The sequence below is a fragment of the Nicotiana tabacum genome, chromosome 12, assembly GCF_000715075.1.
Source record: "Nicotiana tabacum cultivar K326 chromosome 12, ASM71507v2, whole genome shotgun sequence".
NCBI lineage: Eukaryota > Viridiplantae > Streptophyta > Magnoliopsida > Solanales > Solanaceae > Nicotiana > Nicotiana tabacum.
Genome location: NC_134091.1, coordinates 7,129,369 through 7,140,693, shown reverse-complemented (window position 1 = coordinate 7,140,693; position 11,325 = coordinate 7,129,369). Strand labels below are relative to the sequence as shown.

The window sequence follows — 11,325 nt, the reverse complement described above, 5'->3', positions numbered from 1 at the left end:
AATAGAGATTAACAACTAACTCAAAACTATATTAATATCACAATAAGTCCATCCACAACGGGTTCAACCAAAACCTTAGATTAAAAGAGTTAGGTACTCATAACAATAATAAACATCATAATAATAAAATTTATTACAAATCATAAAAACAAAAGGAAGAGGAGAAGAACTTGATGTAGAAAATTCCTCTTAGCTCCTTGCCTTTCCTATTCTTGTTCTTAGCTAATAAAAGTTGCACACTCTCTTTTGGGCGAGCTTGACCTTCTATGGTTAAGTGAATTTGCCTCCAGACTTCCAAAATTACCCCTGATGATTCTGTTCCGGAATCTGGACTAGCGCAATCGCGCATGTGGGCGCGCTACTGGGCGCGCTAGTCCAGGTCTCATTTGTTTGGTTCTTTTATTCTCGTCTTCTCGCTCATTCAACTCCTAGGGGTCTTTCTTGCTTCAATGTAGCTCCAATCACAACTTTAAGGCCTCATACAAGCTCTTCATTCCTGCAACACAATTTAGAGCTTATTTTTCATCATTTAATTATATTAGAGCATTGAAACATAATCAAGTTGGGGCAAAAACCATTGTCAAATGACATATATCTAGCCTAATATCAACACCCCACACTTAAATCCTTGCTAGTCCTCTAGCAATCCACCACCCTTGATAGAGGTTCCTTCACTAAGCATTCTTCCCTAACACATTACACCAAGAACAAATCACATGAGTTACACCTAGTAGTGAACAATCATATCCTCAAAAGTTGACTCTCACATGCCATGCAATATTCATACTTTCTCAAGCTACTCTATACCGAAGTCAAGACTTGCCTTTCCTTCATGAATCACATGCATTCACATTCACACAAGAGATTAGTTCCACATATAATAATATTTAGAACAATTGGGAACTTAAATAAATGAAATTCACTCACTCTCAAGAAAAGAACATTCACATGTCAAAAAGATGCACCATAAGCTTGCTCGTAGTGTACTACTCTACTAATTGAGCCACTCAGTCTAAGATCAATAGGACTTTACTTGGTTGTAATATAGGTTAAGGGACGGGTAAGATACATTTGGATATAGTGACTAACCTACCTAAGCACTTTTAGTACAATTACATCAACATTCAAAACCAAACTTTTTGGCAACCAAACATTTCACCACCGTTCTTTTGTTTACAACAACACCATTCATTAGGTGCAATTATAGCAAACCACCACTTCTCAACCACTATATTAATCTCTCTTTTTTTTCTTTTTTTTGTGCTGCTTTATCTTTTATGCAACAGAATTCTATACCTATTTTTCGATTTCTGTGGTTCCAATCAAAAACCAAACCACCACCCCACACTTTTGTCTTTGCATAATTTTCAATACCATTGAAGTGCTTATGTGAGGAAAGAGGGTTCAAACAGCAGGCTATTCAAACAATTGGGTAAGGTTCGCAATGTGGTTGCCAAAGAAATAGGCGTATAAACACAACGGGGTTAACTAAGATGTATTGCAGTTAGGTGGGTTTATTTTATAAGTCTGGCTCAACAAAGATTTGCCTATATCACTTCTAAGACTGAATAAACTACTATTTCGCGTTGCAAACACACATGGCAAGTTCTAGGCATCAAATGTGAATCATGGAATACAGTAAAACTCACACATATGACTCATTCTGGATTGATTTATCAAGACACTCTTTTCTGAGTATTCAAGTTTGTGACAAATATACAGTTTAAGGCACTTTAGTAAGAATCAACTACTGAGAATAGGCGTTACACTCTAGTGTCTATTGTGGTCAGGTGTAATAGTGCTAAAGGCTTTTCTTTTCGAACTCCGCTCATTAGCCCATTAATCCTAATTTAAAAAACTAAAGAGAAAACAAAATGAATAAAAATTACCTATACCCGGTTCAAGCTAAACCCGTGGAAAAGAACTGTGGCCCAAAGAAAAACCAAGGGGGAAGTTACTACACTACCTAAAAAGAAAATAAATAAAATAAAAAATATTTTTGGAATTTTCTCTAGACTAACTTCCGTCAAGAAAATTATCTAAAGGATCCGTCATCAGGAAGAGTCTGCATTTTCGTTGTTTTTTTATATGCACGACTTAGTCCCAGCTATTTAACTACATTTAACTAATACCAAAACAACCAAAACAAAATAAAATCAACCAAAATCAAATAGTCAAATAACAACTACATATGTACAATGAAGCATCCCCACCCCACACTTATAATCAAGACATGTCCCCATGGCTATAAAATTTTTAAAGAATAGTGAGGTTGAGGTACTTCCCTGAAGGTCACTCCTGGTCGGAGATGGTTTCTGGGCTCACATTGCATGCACGACCTATTGCTCTTAACCAGCCCAAGAACTTCTTTTCAGACTTCACTTGTCTGTCAGTAACCACCTCCACTCGGGAACCTAAATCTGTGACTAAAGTACGTAACCCAGCCATCTCTTGTTCCAAAGCGGTCATGCGTGTGCTCCTGCGTGGCTGTGAAGATGTGGATACCCTAGATGGTGTTGGAGCTGCATCCTCGTGCTCTGGGGCCTGGTGTTCGGCACTCACATTCTCCTCTTCTTCATCCTCGTCATCTGAATCGTTAGAGCTACCACTACTTTCCACCTTTGCTGCTGCTGGTTCCTTTCCCGTGGTTACCTTGTCCACGCGGAACTTCCGGTCCTTTCTTACAAGGCCATCCGCAGCTAGATTTTCGGGCACTCGAGCATCCCTACAAAGTTGAGTTATTAAATAAGGGAAGAAGAACCCATACCTTTTTACTCGGCTGCGGACGAACATCTCGTCATATATTACTTTTGCCACATCAAAGTTGTGCCCATTGACGAAGCACCAAATCAAAGTGGCTCTGGGCCCATTTACCTTAGTAGTATTGTGGGATGGAATCAAACGGTTGTTGATTAGGTACAACCAGCATTTTGCTTCAGAGGTGAGTGCGGAGGAGTGGAACTTCTCACCATATTGCATCCAAACCACTTCTTTTCCCGGTGCACAAATAGTTTCAATGAATCGTTGCCACTTTTCCTGTGTTGGGTTGCGGCCATATTCATAGAAGTCATCATAATCAATCACAGGTGGTGGTAGTTGGTATGCCGCCCTTATTGACTCAACAAAGGCATTCACCGTTTTGCCCCGTACTGTGACGATGCCATTGTGATGCTCAGGCGCGTTGGCGTAAAATTCCCTTACAACCATAACATTGCCTTCACCGGGATCATTAATGAAAGTTTGGAGCCCACGTCTCATCAGCTCTTCATACATATGAGGGCAATTTCGCTGGAGTAATAGGACTTCAATGCCCCTTTCAGGAATTGACTTCTTAGAAGCCTTCTCAGTAAAGCGGTCCTGGGCTTTAGCTGAGACAAATTTTGTATCATCAAAAGGGCGTGTAGGTGCAGCCCCCCGCGACCTGGAGGTTTGTCTGCTAGTTGATGGACCGGTGGTGCGGCGTTTCTTTGATGGAGCTATGGTACCTGCAAATCGGGAACAAATAAGTACCTCCCAACACCAAAAAATGTGACGCACTGCGGTTACTCAGACTTCACGTGCATACGTGGTCACAATTATATAATTTTAGTCATTGAGGCCTTTTTACAAACACCTTATGGGCGCTAGGTACACACAACCCATTCCAAACAATTTGTAATATGAACCCACCACCAAATCTTCCAAATGTCACCAATCAAGTAAACAACACTCTATAATTTTCACAACTTATAAATACTACAATAATTACTACCAATTCTACTATTAATCAAACAAAAATAAAGATAAATATCTAAAAGAAAGCATGCTTAAACACACCAAAATCTTCAGGGATTATTTGAAATAAAGAGAAAAAATTGGAGCAAGATGAACATACCTTTAGTGAATGAAGATTAGAGAATAAGGGGAAAGGGAAAGTTTGTTGGAGAATTGGAAAAACTTTGAAAAAGATGAAAAAATTGTGGAGAAGGTGAGTTGAAGAAGAAGGAATTGGGTAGGGTTTGCTTAAGTGTTGGAGGCGTGTTGGTAATGGGAGGGGTTTGGGCATTTATTAGAATGGGGGGGGGAGTTAGACTAAAGAAAAAATAATTGAAAAATAAAAAAAATCAGAGCAAAGAACAAACAGTCGTGTATCAAAGGTTGAACGCTATTAGCACGTTCATATGCGCAATCGCACTAAATTAGCGCATCCAAGGCAGAATGTTTTGCCAAGTTAGCGCGTCCATTAGCGCGTTCAGATGCACAATCACGCTAGTAGCGCGTTCAGATGCACGATCGCGCTAGATGCGCGGCCCAGACAAAATTTTTGTGCCATTTTAGCGCATTCTTAGCGCGCCCAGATGCGCGGTCGTGCTAGTAGCGCATCCATGAGCGCGCCCATAAGCGCGGTCGCGCTAACTGGGCTTCAAAATCATGAACTTTCACTTGATTATTTTTTCATTTTCGATTGCCTTATCACCCGCCCATTGTTACCTGCATTGGTTAGCATTTTCAAAAACTCATAATTAATTACTACAACCGTCGGGTTGCCTCCCAACCAGCACCTTAGTTAATGTCATGGCACGACGTAAATTAAGAACATTTAAGGCTCGCTCGACCTTTGCGGTTCAACAAGAATTATTACGGACAACTCTTTCGTTTCCTCCATCCCCACATACAGTTTTAGTCGTTGTCCATTAACTTTGAAAGTGTTAGTGTGATCTTCACTGGTTATCTCCACAGCCCCAGACGGAAACACTTCAGCCACCTTGAACGGCCCAGACCATCGGGACTTAAGCTTACCCGGAAACAATCTCAACCTTGAATTGTACAATAATACCTTGTCTCCTGGTTTGAAGTTTCTGTCCACAATGTGTTTGTCATGCAATCTCTTCATCCTCTCCTTGTAGAGTCTCGTGCTTCCAAAGGCATGATATCTGAATTCCTCCAACTCATGCAACTTTGCCAGTTGAGTTTCTCCAGCTTCATCAGGGTTCATGTTCAATTGTTTTAGTGCCCACCAAGCTCGATGTTCTAGCTCCACAAGTAGGTGACAGGCCTTCCCAAATACCAATTTGTATGGTGATATACCAATAGGTGTTTTGAATGCAGTCCTATAGGCCCAAAATACGTCGTCAAGCTTTTTCGCCCAATCAGTTCTTATGGCGTTTACAGTTTTAGTGAGCACACTCTTGATCTCACGGTTTGAAACCTCTACCTGCCCGCTTGTTTGAGGGTGATATGGGGTTGCTACCTTATGGTGCACATCATATTTAGCCAATAGCTTCCACCCATTTGGATACATAATCCACCACAACAAGTATGTACTTATTGCCGTAAGAACTGACGAAGGGACCCATGAAATCAATTCCCCAAACGTCGAACACCTCAACTTGCTGAATTGGATTCATGGGAATCTCATGTCTACGAGATATGTTTCCCGTTCTTTGGCATTCATTGCAGCCCTTTACCCATTGGTGAGCATCCTTAAAGATTGTTGGCCAGTAGAACCCTGCCTCTAACACCTTTGCTATTGTCCGAACTCCTCCAAAATGTACTCCATAAGGTGACGCGTGACAAACCTGTAAAACAGAACATTGTTCTATCTCGGGGACGCATCTCCGGATCATGTTATCAATGCAAATTTTAAACACATACGGTTCATCCCAGTAATAGTTTCGGCAGTCACGATAAAATCATTTCTTTTGAACATAGGAGAGTTCATATGGTTCAATGCAGCAGGCCAAATAGTTTGCAATATCAGCATACCATGGCACATCTTCCACACTTGTGGCTAGCAGTTGCTCGTCTGGAAAAGTTTCCAGAATATCCTCAGACTCAATTGCATTTTCAGCACCTTCAAGGCGCGACAAATGATCAGCGACTTGGTTCTCCGTTCCCTTACGGTCACGAATCTCCAAGTCAAACTCTTGCAAAAGCAGCACCCAACGAATTAGGCGCGGCTTAGACTCTTTTTTATCAACTAAATACCTAATGGCTGCGTGATTTGTGTACACTATCACCTTCGACCCAATCAAGTAAGACCTGAACTTATCAAAGGCGAACACAACAACTAACATTTCTTTTTCAGTTACCGTGTAATTCAGCTGAGCACCACTCAATGTCCTACTTGCATAGTAAATAGGGTGCATTACCTTATCCTTGCGCTATCCCAACACGGCTCCCACAGCGTAGTCACTAGCATCACACATGAATTCAAATGGTTGCTCCCAGTCGGGAGCAACTACAATCGGTGCTGTGGCTAGCTGCTTCTTCAGTTCCTCAAAAGCTACCCTGCAATCATCAGAAAACACAAATGGGTTATCTTTTTCAAGCAACTTACAGAGGGGATTTGCGATCTTGGAAAAATCCTTGATGAATCTCCGATAGAAGCCGGCGTGTCCCAGGAAGCTACGAATAGCCTTGACTGATATTGGAGGTGGAAGTTTTTCTATCACGTCGACTTTGGCTCTGTCCACCCCAATCCCTTTATTCGACACTAAGTGCCCCAAGACAATTCCTTCTTGTACCATAAAATGGCACTTCTCCCAATTTAATACTAGATTCGTCTCGATGCACCTTTTCAGAACACGGGTTAAATTTGCTAGGCATTCATCAAATGAATTTTCCACCACTGAGAAATCGTCCATGAAGACCTCCATAATGTCCTCCACCATGTCTGTAAAAATGGCCATCCTGCAAAATTGGAATATTGCAAGTGCGTTACAAAGGCCAAATGGCATTCTCCTGAAGGCAAACACTCCGTAAGGGCAAGTGAATGAAGTCTTTTCCCTATCCTCTGGGGAAATAGAAATCTGGTTGTACCCCGAGTATTTGTCGAGAAAACAGAAGTGTGACCTTCCTGCCAATCTATCCAACATCTGATCAATGAAAGGAAGTGGAAAGTGGTCTTTTTGGGTAGCCAAGTTCAGCTTCCTATAATCCATACAAATTCTCTATCTTGTGACGGTTCTTGTAGAAATCAATTCGTTGTTATCATTCTTAACTACCGTCATGCCACCTTTTTTTGGTACACATTGAACTGGGCTAACATAGCTACTGTCAGAAATTGGGAAAATGATTCCCGCATCTAACCACTTGATCACTCTTTCTTCACTACTTCCTTCATATTGGGGGGTTCAGCCTTCTTTGGTGTTCTTTGGAAGGTTTGTGTCCTTCTTCCAGCAGAATTTTATGCATACAGTATGCGGGGTTGATTCCCTTTATGTCTGCCATGGTCCACCTAATAGCAGTCTTGCACTCCTTAAGTACCTGCAAGAGTTGTTGAGTCTGCACATCTAGCAAACTAGATGAGATAATAACAGGTAATGTGGAGTTAGGTCCAAGAAACTCATACCTGAGATGGGTTGGCAATGACTTTAACTCCAACTTTGGTGATTCTTCGATTGATGGCTTGGCTGGAGGAGCTTCTTTGTTCTCCAAGTGCAAGGGCTCAAATTCAAGTGTTCTATCCCAAAACCCTCTACCTTCTAATGCCATTACCCATCCAGCCAGTTCTTCTCCCTTTACCTCATCAAAGTTCACCAGACACGCATCAAGAGGGTCTTCAATAGTCAGCAGTTCATCATCGGTCTCTACAATTACCTCCATGGCATCTATAAAAGAGCAATTGGGGAATTCACTTGGTCGCCTCATAGATTTCTTCACGTTGAATGTTATTTCTTCATCGTTCAACCTCATCTTTAACTCCCCAGTTTCACAATCGATTAAAGCTCTCCCCGTAGTCAGGAATGGTCTTCCCAAAATTATGGGAATCTCTTCATCAACTTTACAGTCTAAGATTACAAAATGTGCAGGGAACACAAATTTCCCTACTTGAATCAACACATCATCCAGAATACCAGAGGGTCGCTTTACCGTCCTGTCAGCCAGCTGCAACAACATAGAGGTGGGTCTAGCTCTTCCAATACCCAACCTTTTATAAATTTCCAGGGGCATAAGATTAATGCTGGCCCCTAGATCATACAGTGCTTTAGCAAAGGCAAAATCACCAATAGTGCATGGGATTGTAAAGCTCCCTAGGTCAGATAACTTTTCCGCAATTGGTCTAGCCACCACTGCACTACAGGTCTGGGTGAGAGTAACTGTGGCTAAGTCTTGGAAATCAAATTTTCGGGACATTAAGTCCTTCATCATTTTTGCATACCCAGGCATCTCTTTCAAAACATCAATTGAGGGAATGTTTACCTGGATTTGTTTTAGCATTTCCAAGAACTTCTTGTATTGCTCCTCTTTTTGGTACTTAACTAGCCTCTGAGGGAAGGGTTCAGGAGGTCTCTTCTTCCCAATCAGTTGGGATCGATCTTTATCAGTCGCTACATCAACCACTGGTTCCTGTGCTATTTCAGCTTCTTTCTCGGTCTCAATTTGAATGCTACCTTCTTCCTGGGCAGGCTGGACTTTCACTTCTGTCAGTTTCATTGATTCATCTAACTCTATGGGAACTGATATAAGTATCTCAGCTTCCCTGGCTTCTCGAGCCCTTTCTTGCTCTACATCCAAATCCTTGCCATTACGTAAGCTCACCGCCATCAACTGCTTCGGGACTTGATCTTTTGGATTTACCTGGGTATCTGCGGGTAGTGTTCCATGAGGGCGATTGCTTAGAGACCTCGAAATTTGGCCTATTTGTATTTCAATATTCTTGATCGCCTAGTCATGTGCATATACTCTCTCACTAATCTTTGCATTAGACCCAATGACCTGTTGCATCATTGTTTCAAGTCTAGCAAACCCATCTTTTTGCCTTCCACTGTACTGCTGTTGAGGAGGGTGATACCCCTGTTGTTGATTCTGATTACTGTATCCCTGTGGCCTTGGGTAAGGTGCTATATTGTTGGGGGGTCTCATACCTCCCATGTTTCCACTGTTGAACTGTGATTGGGCTGGACTGTATTGCTGATTTTGCTGACTCCAATTCTGACCACCCTGTCTCTGGTCTCCATAATTAGACACATAGTTCATATCTTTAGGGTAGTGCTGATGATCGTGTCATGCAGGCCACTGATTACCAATTGGTTGACTAATGCAAGATGTGCACAAGCCCCCATTAGTAGTATCTACAATATGTACTTGTTGTTTTTGCCCTGACTCTTCCACCCTTTTGGTGAGTATGCTCATTTGTGTCAATAAAGTGGCCATATTTTCAGCCATTGAATTGGATGGATCTAAAGGCACTGAGTGCACCACTGGAGTGATAGGTGCATTTCTGGTTATCCATCCCGAATTATGCGCCATCTTGTCAAGCAGACCTTGACCTTCTCTCCATGTTTTACTCAAGAATACTCCACCCGCTGAAGCATCAACAATGTTCTTCACGCTGTCTGACAATCCTATGTAGAACCACTGTCCCAACATCAAATCTGGAATGCCATGGTGGGGACATATGACCAGCATCCCTTTAAAACGCTCTCATGTTTCATGTAATGTTTCCATTGGCCTCTGTTTAAAACTCAAAATATCATCAATCTCTTTCGCAGTTTTGGTGGGGGGGGGGGGGTAACTTGTAACGAATTGCCTGACTAACTCCTCCCAAGTTGTTATGGAATTTATGGGTAGTGAGTTTAACCAGGTCTGGGCAACTCCGGTCACAGAAAATGGGAACAATAGCAACTTGATTGCTTCTGGAGTTACATTGGGCTGTCTTTGGGTCTTGCAGATTGATAGAAAAATTTTCAAGTGTTGTTGAGGATCTTCGACTTGTGACCCTGAAAATAGCCCCTTGTTTTGCAACAAATGCAACATGTTATTCATGATTTGGAATGATTCAGTTTGTATCTGCGGGACTAAAATTGAGGTGGCCAAATTTTCAGCTATGGGTTGTGCCCAATCATAGAGAACCGCCTCGGGCACAAGAGGTGTCATTGGTGCTATAGGTACAGCTGGGTGTTCTTCGTGATTTCCCATTGCTGTTTCGATTGGATCAGTTGTTTGTTGTTGTCTGTTTCTCCGGTTGGCCTAGTTCAAGGCCTTGAAAACTTTCTCGGGATCTGAAAATGCTTCAAATACTTCACCAGTTCTCGATGAGTTTCTTGGCATCCTCCTGTGCAACCAAGTCAACAAACGTTAAAAATTTCAATGTAAAAATTGGTGTAGAGAAAACTAACTACACTAAGAATTTTTTTGTACTTCTTTCAATCGCAATTGATAGTACCGTTAACTCTCCGGCAACGACGCCCAAAATTTGATCACGCTCAACTAAGCCTATTAAAAGATTACGCGGGCGTTGCAAATATAATCCGGAGTATTATGCCCCGGATCAAATCCCGCAGGGAATTAACGTATCAAGAGAAGTCTTTGAAGTACTAAATTCTTATTAGTCAACCTCCTCAAACTTTATGAATACAAGTGGTGTTATAATTACTATGACAGCTATTCAAATCAATAAAACAAAGGTTAATTAACACGCAAATGTAGACAATTGGAATAAAGGCCTAAGGTAATGGCTTCCTCCGTTGTAGATTTCCTTAGTCGTATATTTCTTATAGTTATGAATTAGTTATCTCTATCAATCATGAACTCTCCAACTATCATAACTCTCTGTCAAGTAATTATGATAATTTACTAGACGCATTCTCTCAAGTTACGCTACTAGATTCGCATTACAATTCACTTAGATTGCATCCGAGGTATTGTTATCTCTACTCCAACCTCTAAACCCTCGGTTATGACTTCGCCTATACTCCGGGAGTGATGTTGTTCAAACAATTACCTAAATATGCACTCTTTCTTAAGTAGATACATAATAAATAGGCATGGCTAATTGAGGATCCTTTCAACTAACCAAAAATCAAAACATAGTTGAACAAATAGAGATCAATAACTAACTCAAAACTATATTAATATCACAATAAGTTCATCCACAACGGGTTCAACCAAAACCTCAGATTAAAAGAGTTAGCTACTCATAACAATGATAAACATCATAATAATAAAATTCATTACAAATCATAAAAACAAAAGGAAGAGGAGAAGAACTTGATGTAGAAAACTCCTCTTAGCTCCTTGCCTTTCCTATTCTTGTTCTTAGCTAATAAAAGCTGCACACTCTCTTTTGGGCAAGCTTGACCTTTTATAGGTTAAGTGAATTTGCCCCCCAGACTTCCAAAATTACCCCTGACGATTCTGTTCCGGAATGTGGACTAGCGCGATCGCGCATGTGGGCGAGCTAGTCCAGGTCTCATTTGTTTGGTTCTTTTATTCTCGTCTTCTCGCTTATTCAGCTCCTAAGGGTCTTTCTTGCTTCAATGTAGCTCCAATCACAGCTTTAAGGCCTCATACAAGCTCTTCATTCCTGCAACACAATTTAGAGCTCATTTTTCATCATTT

At 41.3% G+C, this 11,325-nt stretch overlaps 1 non-coding gene across 1 annotated transcript; it reads left to right on the top strand.

The window, feature by feature from the left end:
- Window positions 1-9,364: 9,364 nt before the first annotated feature.
- LOC142167635 (small nucleolar RNA R71) lies at window positions 9,365-9,471 on the top strand. Its single transcript, XR_012697725.1, has one exon. It is a non-coding gene; the product is annotated as a small nucleolar RNA R71 (small nucleolar RNA).
- Window positions 9,472-11,325: the final 1,854 nt, after the last annotated feature.